This window comes from Plectropomus leopardus, chromosome 8, assembly GCF_008729295.1.
Source record: "Plectropomus leopardus isolate mb chromosome 8, YSFRI_Pleo_2.0, whole genome shotgun sequence".
Classification (NCBI taxonomy): Eukaryota; Metazoa; Chordata; class Actinopteri; order Perciformes; family Serranidae; genus Plectropomus; species Plectropomus leopardus.
In genome coordinates, this window is record NC_056470.1 from 1,128,087 (window position 1) to 1,142,211 (window position 14,125).

At 39.8% G+C, this 14,125-nt stretch overlaps 1 long non-coding RNA gene across 1 annotated transcript in view; it reads right to left on the reverse strand.

Moving 5' to 3' along the window:
- Nucleotides 1-458: 458 nt before the first annotated feature.
- The window catches only part of LOC121946459, a 33,803-nt gene continuing 20,136 nt past the window's right edge, over nucleotides 459-14,125 (reverse strand). Inside the window, exon 3 of the long non-coding RNA XR_006106022.1 lies at nucleotides 459-561. This is a non-coding gene — a long non-coding RNA (uncharacterized LOC121946459). The remainder of the gene's footprint in view (nucleotides 562-14,125) is intronic.

Genomic DNA, 14,125 nt, shown 5'->3' on the forward strand with positions numbered 1-14,125 from the left:
CACAAATGGCAATCCATGGCCCAAACACACAATTAAAAAAAAATCTACAAAGAACAATAAAAAGTCTCCAAAGGACAATGCAATTATAGCAGAACACAACAAAAATAAAATCCACCAAGATACAGTATCTATAATTACTTACCTGGCATGTTTTATTCAGATTTAGCAAATGACTTCAGTGTCTTTTGGGTAATCTCTGCGATAGAGATAAATCCACACAGTAAGTGGTGCATGCTGTGTATTTATCCATGGGTGAGCGTAAGTGTCTCTGTCCAATTGTTTCTGCGAGGAAGCTAATGTAGCTTCAGTTTTTCACATTTTCGTGCTGTTTTCCAGTGAATTAGCTTGAGTCTTTTCCCCGCTGCTCTGGCCGTTTGTTTGTCTCTCCACACGCTTGGAGTGATCAATGCACAGCTACAGCTGGTTGAAGGGGACCAAATCCATTGAACAGTTGATTTGGTTCCATTTTACCAGCTTTAGCAAAGCATTTTAGGGAGGGCGAGCCCGGTTCGAGAGGTGACAGGAGTGGAAGAAGAGGAAGTGAATAAACAAATCTGTGACCTGGAAGAGAAAGAGCAAAACGGAAGAAAAGATAAGAAAAGAGGGTTGTCCATACACAAGCAGCATCAAATAAGACCTCATTGGGCATGCGTGCACAAAACACACAAACATGCACATAGAAAGCAAACAGGCATTGATTATTGGAGGAGACATTGCCCTTGAAAGAAAAATATACAAAAAAGGAATTTAAGAAGGAAGAGAAGGGAAAGAAGAGTGTGTGAGGGAAAAGTAGAGATAACAGAGGAGAACAACCAATATGCATGATGAAAAAGAGATGAGAAAAACACGGAGCGGGGCCCTAAGAGATAAGAGAGGAGCGCATATAAACGATGGTTGCAGACAAACTTGAGAAAACAATGAATTCATCACCCAACTGCCAATACTGCTAATGAAGCCAGCGGATAGGACAGCAGCAAAATTAACTCTCATTGACCTCTAGCGCTATGTGCAACTTCTTTCTCTCTCTTTCTCATGCTCAGTCTGTCCTCTGTGTTGTCCCTCTTCTCGCTTGTATTTCAGATATTTTTTGGCCTGTGGTTGGGGCCGTTCAGCCCTGCTGCTCGCCTGAGCGCGGCGGCACAGAGATGATGTACTCAGCAGTCTTCCTGCTCACTGCTTGGCTCTGCTTGTCCTTGGTGGAACTCACTCATTTCCTGGTTCAATTAGCCTAGCTAATCATTTAATCATTAGGAAATAAACTGTTTAAGCAGAGTCCTGGCCCTGAAATCCAAGCTATTGATATTTTCTTTCTTTCTTTCTTTTTTTTTCTCACAACTGCCTTCAACAAACAGCATTTTTTTGCATATCTAACACAGTATCTTTGTCTATAGTAGACTGCAGTTTGCTCTTTAAAGTTTTACCTATTGAAACCTGAAGTGACGTCACTTGTCTCTGCTGTTTTCAGACGCTTATCAAAAGTATCTAAACCTCTGAACCCACAGCAAATTGGATTTCTGGGAGAAGAGGCAATAAGCAAACTGCAAGAAATTAGTAGATTTATATATATATATATATATATATATATATATATATATATATACACACACAATTATTATTATTATTCTTATTTTAATGATAATAATAGGATATTTTTATCTGTTAAAACACTGTTTACAATGTTCTGAAAATGTGTATTTGATTTTTTTTTTTTTTTTTTACTAATTTCCTGCTTTTTTTCTTGTCTTTTGTTACCCATTGCCTTTTTTTCATATTTTTGAAAGAAATCAAGCCAGTTTGATCAGGTCTCAAAGGGTAAAAGCTGCTTCCCACTGCAAACTGTTTAAACTGAGTCTTCACCCTGGAATCCAAGCAGTATTTTAATCTTGATTTTCTTCTTTCATAAGTGACTTCAACAAATTATCACTCAATTCTGGAGCTCTTCTCAGCTCTGCAGAGTTTTATAGCAACTGTCAGCTCATTGTTTTAGTTTTTACGGCCTGCAACTTTAGTCTTTTGATTTAGTCTCACCATTTTCATCATCAGTGTCACTTTTTGCAGCAGGCAGCTGTTTTTAGTGATAAAGTTGTGATGAAGCTGCTGTGCACTACCTGCAGCACCAAACAGCAGACAGACAGTTTGCAACTAGCTGGTGAACACAGTGCATGAAGTAAACAGCAGAAGAAGAGCTATTTATATATAGCTCTAGCTATATATATATATATATATATATATATATATATATATATATATATATATATATATATATTATATATATATATATATATATAGGAGTTGCTGAAGAACATTGACATTCTTGCTGTTGCTGATGCTGATGATGAGTAAAGCTGCAGGCCTTTCTCATTTCCTAAGCATCAAATATTGCAGCTTGGTCAGTGGCCGACAGTGTCTGATTCTGAGCACAAAGCGCTCTTTAGTATCTGTATGAGATGCACCAGGCTTTCAACTAACTCCAATGTAAAGTGTCTCCAACAATGGCATTTTATAAAAAGTGAAAAATCTGAGCTTTAGGTGGATGGGTCAAACAAAAACAGGACTTTCACACAGTAGACTGCTGTATGTTTCCCATGAGAACTAAGTTTGTTTTAATAATGTGGCATGGTTGACATAAAGTCACATATTCATTAACAAATGCATAAGTGAAGTAATGTACCAAACATACTACTTTTAACCCAAACTATAATCCTTTTTCTAAACTCTTTCAATTTAAGTACTTCTGTTGCTTAAACTTAAAGAAGTTTGATGAGTTGGGAACACAATGAAATGAAAAACTGTTATGGTTAAGATTCATCAAATCCAGCGAACAAGCAGATAATGTTACATTACAATTTCGAATTGTGTGGACATAACAGTATGATGTTCCACATACATTAAATCTTGTTCTCCATACTTTATAACTAAATGTGTCTATTCTACGTTGAGGGCATGAGACCGTTGGAAGATGTTTGGTTACTTAACCAAACAACTTAAAACCAACAAAATATTATAACTAAGTATCAATTATCTGTTGTCAGTATTCTACGTCAATGTCTGACTTCGAATTGGTCAGCTGACGAAACAACCTAAAATTAATCAAATATCAGTTGATATCCATCCCCTCTTCTCGAGAAGGGATGGATATCAACTTCAACAATGTTGGAGGTGAGCTGTTAAGTGTTTAAACGTTCAATGCAGCTTTAAAGGATTGGGCTGAGTTTATATTCAGATTTTCTGATTGAAAACAAATCTTATGAAAATAAAACGCCAGATATTCATCTTTGCTCCATTATTGTCCCAAAACTATTAAAAATACATTAATGAGTCTCACTAGTTATACTGGGAAACATACTTCTTCAACCCATTCACACTGTAGTTTATTTTGTCTCAATTCCACACACAGTCCTGCTGCTGGAAATTCTCACTAGAACACCCAATATGGATTAATCCGCTGCAGAAAATAGTCCGCAACAAATACCCTCCTGTTTGAAAAGTTATTGTTCAAAACTAAATATGATATCATCTCTAGAGCTATCATTTCTCTGTCATGACTGTGCGTACACGCTGCTTTCGCCAAAATGTAACGCTTTTGAAACTTCCTTCACGGATCTCACTTCCTAGTATTTAAAGCAGTATTAAACAGTCACAGCCGATAGCTCTGCTGGGTTTCAGCACTTAAAGAGAAGAGTGTGTGTGTGTATGAGAGAGAGATTACACTGTCAGTCCTGTATCAAAGCTGTCCACCCCTCTCTAGATAACAAATACATCAGCCTCACTGCACACAAATCACATTAAAAAAAGAAATGCTTAAATACTAGCAGTGCATGTAAGGAGCTAAGGAGCAAGACAGGGCCCATTCACTCTTTTTTCCCCTCTCTCTCTCCCTCTCTCCCTCCATCTCTCTCTCTCTCTTGTGTTTAATAAACTTGTCACCCAAGAGACCGGCAAATTGATGGAGGGGATGCTTCCTTGACTGAGAAAAAAAAGGAGGCTGAAAAAGAGAGGGGAGAATGGAGGGGTGGAAGAAAGTGGGAAGTAGCACACGGAGACGGAGAGGACGAGCTTGCATGGCCTGAATTTTCTACCTGTCCCAGAGCTGCTGTTGTTCTACCTCTGCAACATACAGCACCGCAGAGCGCGTGTGTATGTGTGTGTAGAGTTCATGTGTGTGTGTGTGTGTACGCTGCTGCACTTAAAAATATGACCAATTGATTTACTTTTATGTAATGTATGTAAATGTAAATGTAGTAAAGCGATTGCCTCGAAAATGTAAGTAAATATAACTATTAGATTGTAAATTTAGTTACATTTACTTTATTTTGTGAAGTTGTTACAACTTGAAAATGACAAGTTTAATTAAATCAATCTTTCTAAGTTTTAGCAACTTCAATGAACCAAGTATACTGTACTTAATACCTGCTGGTTGCAAACTAGACAGTCATATTTGTATTTTTGTAACCATTTTAACAAAACAGAACTTGCAGATCTCCTATTTATGTTAACATTATATCATCAGTAAAATCTTCTTTGTCATGATCAATAAAGAGAAAAAAAATACTGGTAACAAAAATTTGCTTTTTTAGTAAGAAAATGAAAACACCTTAAAAAAAAGTACTGTGACACACAAATGAATTAAATGTTCTCGACTCAAATTCAAGCAGCTGTTCTAAGTGAACTTGCACAAAAAGAATTCATTTATGTGTTATTGACCGATGTAATTGTTTTAAGTCAACAGTTAACAATTTTCTTTTTTCCAGTGAAATTAAGTTAGACTAACTTGTCTTACAAAAGTTACTAAAACCTAGAAATAACAAGCTAATTGTACTTGCCATTTTTAAGTTGCAACAACTTTATTTAAATAAATTAAGTAAATATGACAAAATTTTGAGTAAATTTATCAGATATAAAGTTAACTTGTTAATTAGACAATTAAAACAATTAAGATTAATAGTTATAATTACTTGCCTTTTTATGGTAATTGGTTTCCAAGATTATTTTATGTCAAATCAACTTGTCAGATTTTACAGTGTATATAAATTTCTATTTTTGATCTCCTAGGTGTGAATGTGACTGCCATTTCTGTGGACAGTGATCTATGAATGTCCGCGTAAAACGGACAAGCGTGCTAGTGAGTGTGTGTGCACTCTAGTGTGTGTTCAAGCACGGATATCAACTTCAGAAGGAGAAAGCGCTACACATGAAATCCTTTTCATAGCAGGATTTTCAGTAGATTAGGGAGAGAATCCCTTTGCCACGCTGTCTGCGCTTTATTCCAGCAATCTGTGGCCCACACACTCATCAAACAGGCAACCCTCCTTCACCTCGCGCACCTCCACTCAGATCCGACATCAAACAGAATCATTACACCCATAGCGTTTTATCATTAACCTCGCTTAGATGCCTGCTGAAAGCTTCACCGGTGAGTGCTCTTTCAACATTAAACTGTGAGGCAGCTCCGTCAAGATCAAAACTACAATAAGTAAAGGTGTTGTGCGTTCATATTTGAGCTCGGGGAAGTGGACTGTATGTGGGTCGGGGTGCTGCATGCGTGTGCACTCCTGCATGGCTGCTACTGTAGGTGCCCTCTATCAGGCTGACTGCATGGTTGGAGATAGGCTGGCTACTTGTCTATTCTGGGACTGTGCTGTCCGCTGCATTCCTGCCCTTATATTGGAGACAGAGGAGGAGGGGATGAGGGTTAGGGACAGCTGGACGCCAGCACAGAGGGAGAGACGTAGTGGTGAAGACAGTCAGGGAGTCATAGTGGGAAGGTCAGTGGGGGTGTGAGGCGTCCCCGGGGAGACTTCCACAAGCACAGGTGGTGTTACGGAGCAGCTGCAGGGCCCGACGCTATGTATGTACGACCCCGGCAGGAAGAGTGACACTTTGAAACCAGTCCCGCAGCGGACTCTGTCACTCTCGCTCACCGTGATATTTTCATTTCAGATGTATGGCCTGACAGCGGGGCTGCACTAACACAACCTGCTGTACGCGGCCACTCCCATCACTCACTCTCCACTCGCTGACCATGCTCTGTGTCTCCGCTCGCTCTCTCCTTATCAGGACAAGGGGCTCTCAGTGACTGACTGTCAGGCCACGGCTCTCCAGCAGGGGTGCCGTGGGTGGGCGAGGCCAGGAAGTCTCTGATGCCTCTTTTCCACCTAGTTAGCTCTAGTTCTTGAACCAGTTGTGTTCTGGATTTTTGGAACCTTGGTATTAATCTGGGCATACACTGTATGATTTTAGAGATGTTGTTATTAATTGCAGCTCAGCCAAAGCTCACAATTAATGTGCTCACACTTTACAGTCTGATCGTCAAGCCTCAACCTGAGAGCTTACACTGTAAAAATCTCATCAGCCTCGCAGATGGCCACAGCTATTGACAATTGTCAATAACGATTATTTTGAAAGCTCCGAGGCACATTTTAGCAACAGTGCTAGCAAGGCAGAAGCATGCTGCCTTGATAATCTGTGCAATCATGTGCCTGGTAAATATATTACCAGGCTGCTGAAGGACAGCGACTTTTTCCTGCCAGTGTTCTCTCGTTCGTATCGGTCGTGATAGGAGGAGGAGGAAACATCAAAGAGGCATGCATGTCATTACCACAGCTCAACCAACTTGACCTCGATATTTTCCGTCCAGCATCATGTTGCCATGACGTGTTCAGATACCGTGTTTGCCACACAGTGAGAAAAGAAGGCACAGAAGTTGGGGAATCTACTTGTTGCTCTGCTTCAACTGTGCAAGAGCCTGCATCAGCCGTCCAAAGTTTCCGACATGTTAAAAATTCATGCGACCGCCCGAAGGCCATTCGGCAGCGGATGATCACTACTCGCTCCCCTGCATGGCAAATAATGCCCAACGAAGCCGAAATTCAGCCTGATTTTTAAAAATGAGCTGTGAGGCTCAAAAATTGGGTCAAAAATGGGCTAAAATCCTTAAGTGTACGCTCAGCTATCTAGCAAACCAGCCTGGTTTCTGCAGATTTTGAGTAAAACCACTGCAATCAAGGACGTGAAGACATTGCACAATGCACAAAAGAAGCAGACAAAATTGTGGATTACAATGAGACACCTTGCAGCACAGTTGCAGCGGTGTTAACCAGCCAGTCTCTGCTCGTCTCACAGTTCATGCTATTACCTGCAAGTGGATGGGTCTAACAAACCCTGGACTGTCATGCGGGAGTCTTGTGTTCACTTCCTGTCTGAATGCAGTGTTTTTCTTCTACACCTTACCATGTGCTCTTTTTGCCTAAACTTAACCATCTGTGCCCTTGTTGTGTAATTCCACCATGTGCTTTCGTCGACATCCAGGTGTCCATAGTGGCATCCTGGAATGTCAACAGCAGATGCAAAAGGATACCTTGAGCACAATATGTAGATAAGGAAGTCCACTGACAAAGCCACAAATGTGACTTAGGATGAGAACATGTTGGGTTTGCACTTCAAGGCAAGAAAAACCTGCTATTTTTTTAAACTATCCAAGAACCAACTATTGAGGTTCTGAACCAATTTATTTCTGCTTGAAAAAATCAGAAAAGTTCAAAATTAGGTGTGGGAACCACGACAGAACCAGTTCCATGTTGGTGGAAATTGGGTATGAGAGCACAGGTATCACTTCCTGTCACGTCACGGCACTAAGACCAGTGACTGAAACCTGTTTGTGAGCCCACTCTTACAAAATAACCATTAAAATCCACTTAAAAGTGCAATAATCTCTCGTAATGCAGCTTTTAAATGAAGCAGACTTAGACAAACCGTCGTAATGAAGGCCTCTGTGCATGTCTGATGAAGATGTTTGCCGGTTGGTAATTAGCTTAATGCAAGGCACACTATAGTAATGAAACAAGTTGACCTGTGGTCAGGCTGTAAACTTTATCTTCTGTGGCTCGCCGTATTTATTCCTGCTAATTACCCACTGACTAGAGGCAGAGGGAAAAGTGGGATGTATACATCAAAGTGAGTGCAGACATTGAGTGTGGATCTAATATCTATGGGATTGTGATGAGCATTGCAGAACTGGCGTAAAATAAAAGTCCATCAGGAGAAATCAGACTTGGCTCTTGGTTTGGCCCTCTTGTCATGAGGTTAGTGGTGCTAATGCTGCTGCAGTCCACTGCAGACACCGGCTGGCTGGATCCTCTTCCACCGTCAACCTCCCCCTCCCTCCTCCCCCTGCATTCGGACGTGAGCAGCACCCAGCGGCTGACTCAGCACTATTCCCGCGCCTGATTGGTTGATCAGAGAAGGAGACAGGAGCGTAACGGGACCCTTTATCCTCTGCTCAGCCACTTCCTCGCTCCCTTACTCTCCCCCCGAAGATAAAACACCCCTGTCGGATAAAACGCTTCCTGACCTTGTGCGGCTGCTCGGCTCAGGTGTCGCACTGTGGCTACCGTACCGTACGGCGCTCAACTTTTACTTTATCAGCCCTCTCAGGGTTGCCTGCGACGATACTATCTTCTACGTAAGCAGTTCATAGTATGTAGAAACTCTGACATTATCTCCACACACATAAACAGCCAGGGCACCTGCTCGACCTTGCGTTCATATTTCATCCAAACTCTCTTTGCGGTGGATTTGTTTAAATTGCCAGGACCAATTTTGGCTCTGGTCTTTAAATGTATCTTGACAGGATCTTTAATGTCTGTATAGGACATCATTAGGCACGTCTGCAGCGCTCATACTTTGTGATTATTGCAGTGTTTATCTTCCGCCGCTCTTGATTTTACCTCACAATGATTTAATCCTCAAAGCGGTTTTATTCCTTAACCTTTTAATCTAACAGCAACACCCTTAAGACGATCAATACCTATTTAGATGATATATTTAATTATATCCTCTCCTCCTCCCTCACACTCTCTCCCCTCCCTGCCTCTCTTTGTGGACGTCTACAACATTTAAACACTGTAAAAAGAAATTATTTGTTTTAACTTCTAAAGAAGTGTCTGAGCTGTCTTAAATTTTTAAGTTGACTGAATTTTAGATGATAAGTTGAGGTAATTATGTGATCTCAACTTGTCTTTTTTTGACTCAGTCAATTTTAACTATTAAGTTAGAACAAATAGTTGCAACTATTTGTTTTAGCTTAAAAAAGTTGTTGTCTGGGCTGCCTTAAGTTTTTACACTGACTGAATTTGAGAGGACAGGACGTGGTTACATTGTGTCAACTTCAAAAAATTACGACAACCCAGACACTTACTTTTTTTAAGTCAAAACAATAGTTTTAAAAGGAAACTATTAGTAAGTTTTAAGGTGACTGAATGTGAGAAGACAAGTTGAGGTAATTTTGTGTTAACTTTGCATTTTCAAATTCAGTCAACTTAAAAATTTAAGGCAGCCCAGACACTTTTTTTAAAAAAAAGTTAAAACAGTTTCTTTTTACAGTAAACATCATTTGACCATCTCTTTTTTCATTTTTAGAAAAGGGACCAGGGTCTACATCCTCCATTAATATAACCCTACTGCATTTTAATAACCTTAATGGATTTTTAAGTTGACTGAATTTGAAAAGACAGGTTGAGGAAATTTTGTAATAACCTGAACTTGTCTTTTCAAAGTCAGCCAACTTTAAAATTTAAGGCAGCCAGGAAGCTATTTTTTTTAAAGTTAAGACAGAGTTTCTTTTTGCAGTGAACAGGTTTTAACTGTTTCTTAATTTAAAATGGACCAGGGTCTGTATCCTCCATTAATATAAACTAACTGGGTTTTTAAGTTGGCTGAATTTGAAAAGACAAGTTGAGGCAATTTTGTAATTACCTCAACTTCTCTTTTCAGATTCAGTCAACTTAAAATAAGGCAACCCAGACAGTAACTGTTTAAAGTTAAGTAGTAGTGACCAGGATTTGACTGTCTTTTATTTGCCTTTTTTTAATAAGGACCAGGGTCTGTATCCTCCCTTAATGCAGCCTCACTGGACTCTTGGGATCTTTTCTTAGACTTTGCGAGAGGTGAAATTCTTCACATTAATGTAAGAAGGATGACACCGTAAGTGTCCTTAATGAACCACTTTATTCAGTAATTTCACCAAATATATATCCAGAGAGTCTTCAAGCCAGAACTCAGCAAACAGACCTCCTCGAGGTTCATGCGTACGAGTCGACTAACCAGCTTTAACTGCCCTTTGGTCCCGTCTTCACCACAGTAACACACCATCAATAACTGTAATGAGATTAAAAAAAAAAAAAGGCAACAAGCGCCGGAAAGATCTTGTCCGAGCCAACGATGCTCCGTGTGATTTTATGTGTCGGAAAATGCTGAGGTGTGGCTTCAAAGTTAAATAGAAGTGGTGTGTAAAGAAGGCAGCCGATATTGGTAATTATCTGCTCATAAACTAACATAAGGATATAAAAGATGCCGGCCGCTAACTCCTGCACGCTGGCCTGTCACTGAACTTCTTGTCAAAGCAGAACAAAGGGAGATAAACGAGACAGCTCGGATAGAGAGAGATGATGGGAAAAGCTTCGGTTTTCTGAAGTGAAAGGAGATCGGATTAAGAGAATTGAAGGGCACAGAAGAAGTAAAATGAAAGAATTTAACATGTTTTTTTTTAAAGAACTCGTTTAAGACTTTCTTTCAGTCATATTAAAGAGGAAAGACGTCATCTCGTTTAGTCAGGGAATGATGTCATGATCCATGTGCAGCGGCTGCCAAACCGCAGCAGACCTGCCTTCTGTCTTCACCTTTCTTTCTCCCTCTCTCTCTAGCTACGCAGGCTGATTCTCACTCTGAGCACGCTCCCAACACCCCCCCCATCCTCCTCCACCTCTTACCCCGCTCCCTCCATCCTCCTCCTTTAACGAACCACCGCCACCACTTAGGTATTTTAGCCATGCATTCATTACAGGCCGCAGCAGGGCCACAAAGGCAACTTGATATACGCTCTGTCGTGAAACAAAAAATCCAATGCAGTTTAAGTCAGAAAGGAGCTCGGGCGTAAAGATAGCCCCGGCTGACATTGCTTTCCATTGTAAGGGAGTGGGACGCCCGCTTTTTTTTCTGAGGGCCTGAAAAGCGCACAGAGAGTGAAAGGCTTCATTACGACTGCTGTGTTTTAACTCGGGACAATGGGGATCGAAAGAGGCTCGAGCTAGTTAGAGCCATAGAGATTAGGATCTGTGGCAGATCAGCGTCTTGGCCGCTTGTGTAAAGACGTGTGTGTCGGGACAGAGAAGTGTGATTAAAGTGAGTCAACAAAGCTTTAAGCTTAAAGGTAAAATACACTTTACTCTAGCTAGAGACAAAGGAGCTGGAGCCTAACGTATGGTTTGGATTTATTGATTTTCTCATCAAATATTCGTCAAAGATTAAGATTATGGCTATCACTTACACAAAGATAACTATGTGCAAAGAGCCACTTGCAGTGAATAATGGATTAAATGACTGTGTAATGGGGAAAGAGCTGATTGTAGTGATGGTCTCACAGAGACTAACATTCCAATTACTAGAAAAATGTTGGCATTGTACATTTCTGCAAACCACGGATCTGTACATTATTGTGTAGTGGATACATTTACATTGCCTAAAATATCAGGTTAGGTTGCCACAATTCCCACAGAAAAGCAGATGATGTCTTATAAAAAACAATCACCTTCTCGGCAGGAAAGTCAGCAATGTCTCAGTCACGAAACAACTATTTTTCAAGGCTGTTTCTTGTAGAAAACCCAGCAAAGTCTCTGTTAAAAAACGAAAAAAAAAAAAACCTTTTGAGGCACTATCCCAGAGAATGCAGCAACATCTCAAAAAAGCAAACAACAGACACCTTTTGTGGACACTATTCTGGCAGGAAATGCAGCAATGCCTCCAGCAAACCACTTTTCATAGCACTATTTCTGCAGGAATTGTCCAGGAGACCCACCATCCACCATCCACCCCACCTCTCAATGATAAAGTTAGCTCATTTACTACGTCACCTTATAAATGTTAATATACATATGAAATGTGCAAATGTGCAAAACCTTTTTTCAGGAGACTGACCTTAGAATCATCAGTGCACTTTACTTCTCCTTAGCTCTGCAGTTACCATCAGCATAGGACTTACATCCATCAGGTGGACACAAACACTACTGCAAATGAATGTTAATGTTCCATATCAGCTAATAAGTTTGCCATGTCAACTTAAAACTGTGACGAGATTTCAATGTCATGTTGCCAATGAAATTATTGCAAGTTGAAGTGCCATTTTTTAAAAAAACTTTTGCATTTTCTTTTTTGGGATACTTTGTACTTCCATTACTTTTAAAACTACATTTATTTTACAGCAGTACTTTGCAGATTAAGACTTTATGCACAAAAGATATAATGAAGTGTTACAAGAAAATAACCAAAATAAAGAACTGAAATTAGCCCTGCTTGCTGCAAACAGTAAAATGCCAACAAATACTTGAAATGGACTAAAAGATCTAAATGCTCAATCCCCTCTATTGTTTCCAAACTTTCCAAGCAATTATACTTTTTTTATTTCATCTCTCCCTCTCCTTCTTTTGTCTCGTCTCGTCTACTCTACTTTATTCTACTGTACTCCTTCAGGGCCCTCGTGGCCGGACCAGCATGCCCTGCAGCTTTATTGCTCCCATAACAAACCACAGTCCAGGAGTCTCTCTTCCTCTTTCTTCCTCCCTCTTTATTTTTCCATCTCTGTGCGTTCCACCACAGACTGACCACTGGAGACACATGAGAGGAACTCAGATCCAACAAACTTTCAACCATAATGCAACACGGTAATGTATTATAGTATATAACACACAACTCTCTGGTTAAGCAAACAATTAGGGGCATTTTTACCACATATAACACAACATTAATCCATGCTATGCCTGTGTTGCATGCTGTCCCCTCCATCTGTTCTACTTCTCTCTATGTGAAGGTAAGGATATGTTCATATAGGATCTTATTTTTGTCATTATGCACATTGTTAAAATTACATTATGAACTTACTGTTCCAGCGTTGCTTGCAGCATGCTTGTGTATGTATCATAAAGAGAGGTGCACCATTACATTAATCTCAGTCCAACAAAGGTATAAATGACTGCACTGCACACGCAGCACTGAAACTACTACTGCTAATGTGAGTTATATTGCAGTTCTTATCATTATATGTACACAGTGCACAGCAGTGTACTATATGTGCTGCTTTGATGGGAGTAGATAGTATAGAAGAGAACAAAATGCAGCCTCCAGCCGATCATTCTACAAATATCAACTAATACAAACCAAGCAAATACTTTCAAAATAAAATAAGAAAAAAAAAATATTTTGCCAAACAGTGATGTGGCTTTATCATTTCCAGGGTTGTTTTTTTGTTTTATAACATAATTACTCATGTCAGCATACTGTAGAAAAAATAGTTTTGTACCCATAAATGATTCACTGTTTAAAGGACAAGACAAGACCAATGCCAACAATTAACTTACATATTTCATATGTATCCAAACTCTTATCCCCTTGTGCCATAGACCTCTGTAGTTTTCTAAAAACACATCAGTGAGCCACACTGATACACTGTACCATTTTCATTGATTACCATGAACTCACACACTTCAGGTTATTTTGACCCAATCCCACATTAAAGAAGTATTTCATTTTGTGGAACGATGGACTTATAATGAGACTAGGATGTCTGCACTAGAAAGACAAGAATACTTTTGAAACTAGTGCTACATAATCTGAGAGAACAGAGAAAAACGACGGTTTTGCTCAAGAGGTAGAAAACCTACAACTACCAGAATGCACTGCACCACACCAGACTAATAAACACTCATTATCTACACTGTTTTGACACAAAGCTGGTTGAAAGACCATTATACATGTAGTTTTGCAGAAATGCCCCAAAGTTCTTCCTATGGAGAGAGATAATGCGTAGATAAGGTGTATTTAATTTAATAGGTAGGCTGAACAGCAGTGCTGTACATTGCTGTAAAACTCAGATTATTTACTTTTTAGCTACACAAAATCTAGTCATTACAGTTAGGATTTTACAACACTTTCAAAATAAAAGGAGAGTAAGCATGAGCTTGGCAAATCCGTGGCAGGCCAAAACTAATGGATCGTGGGCCAAACATGGCCTGTGGACGCCAAATTGAGCGTTTTTATGCTAGTTTATCAAATGTGTATTCACCTGTGGCTAAAAACA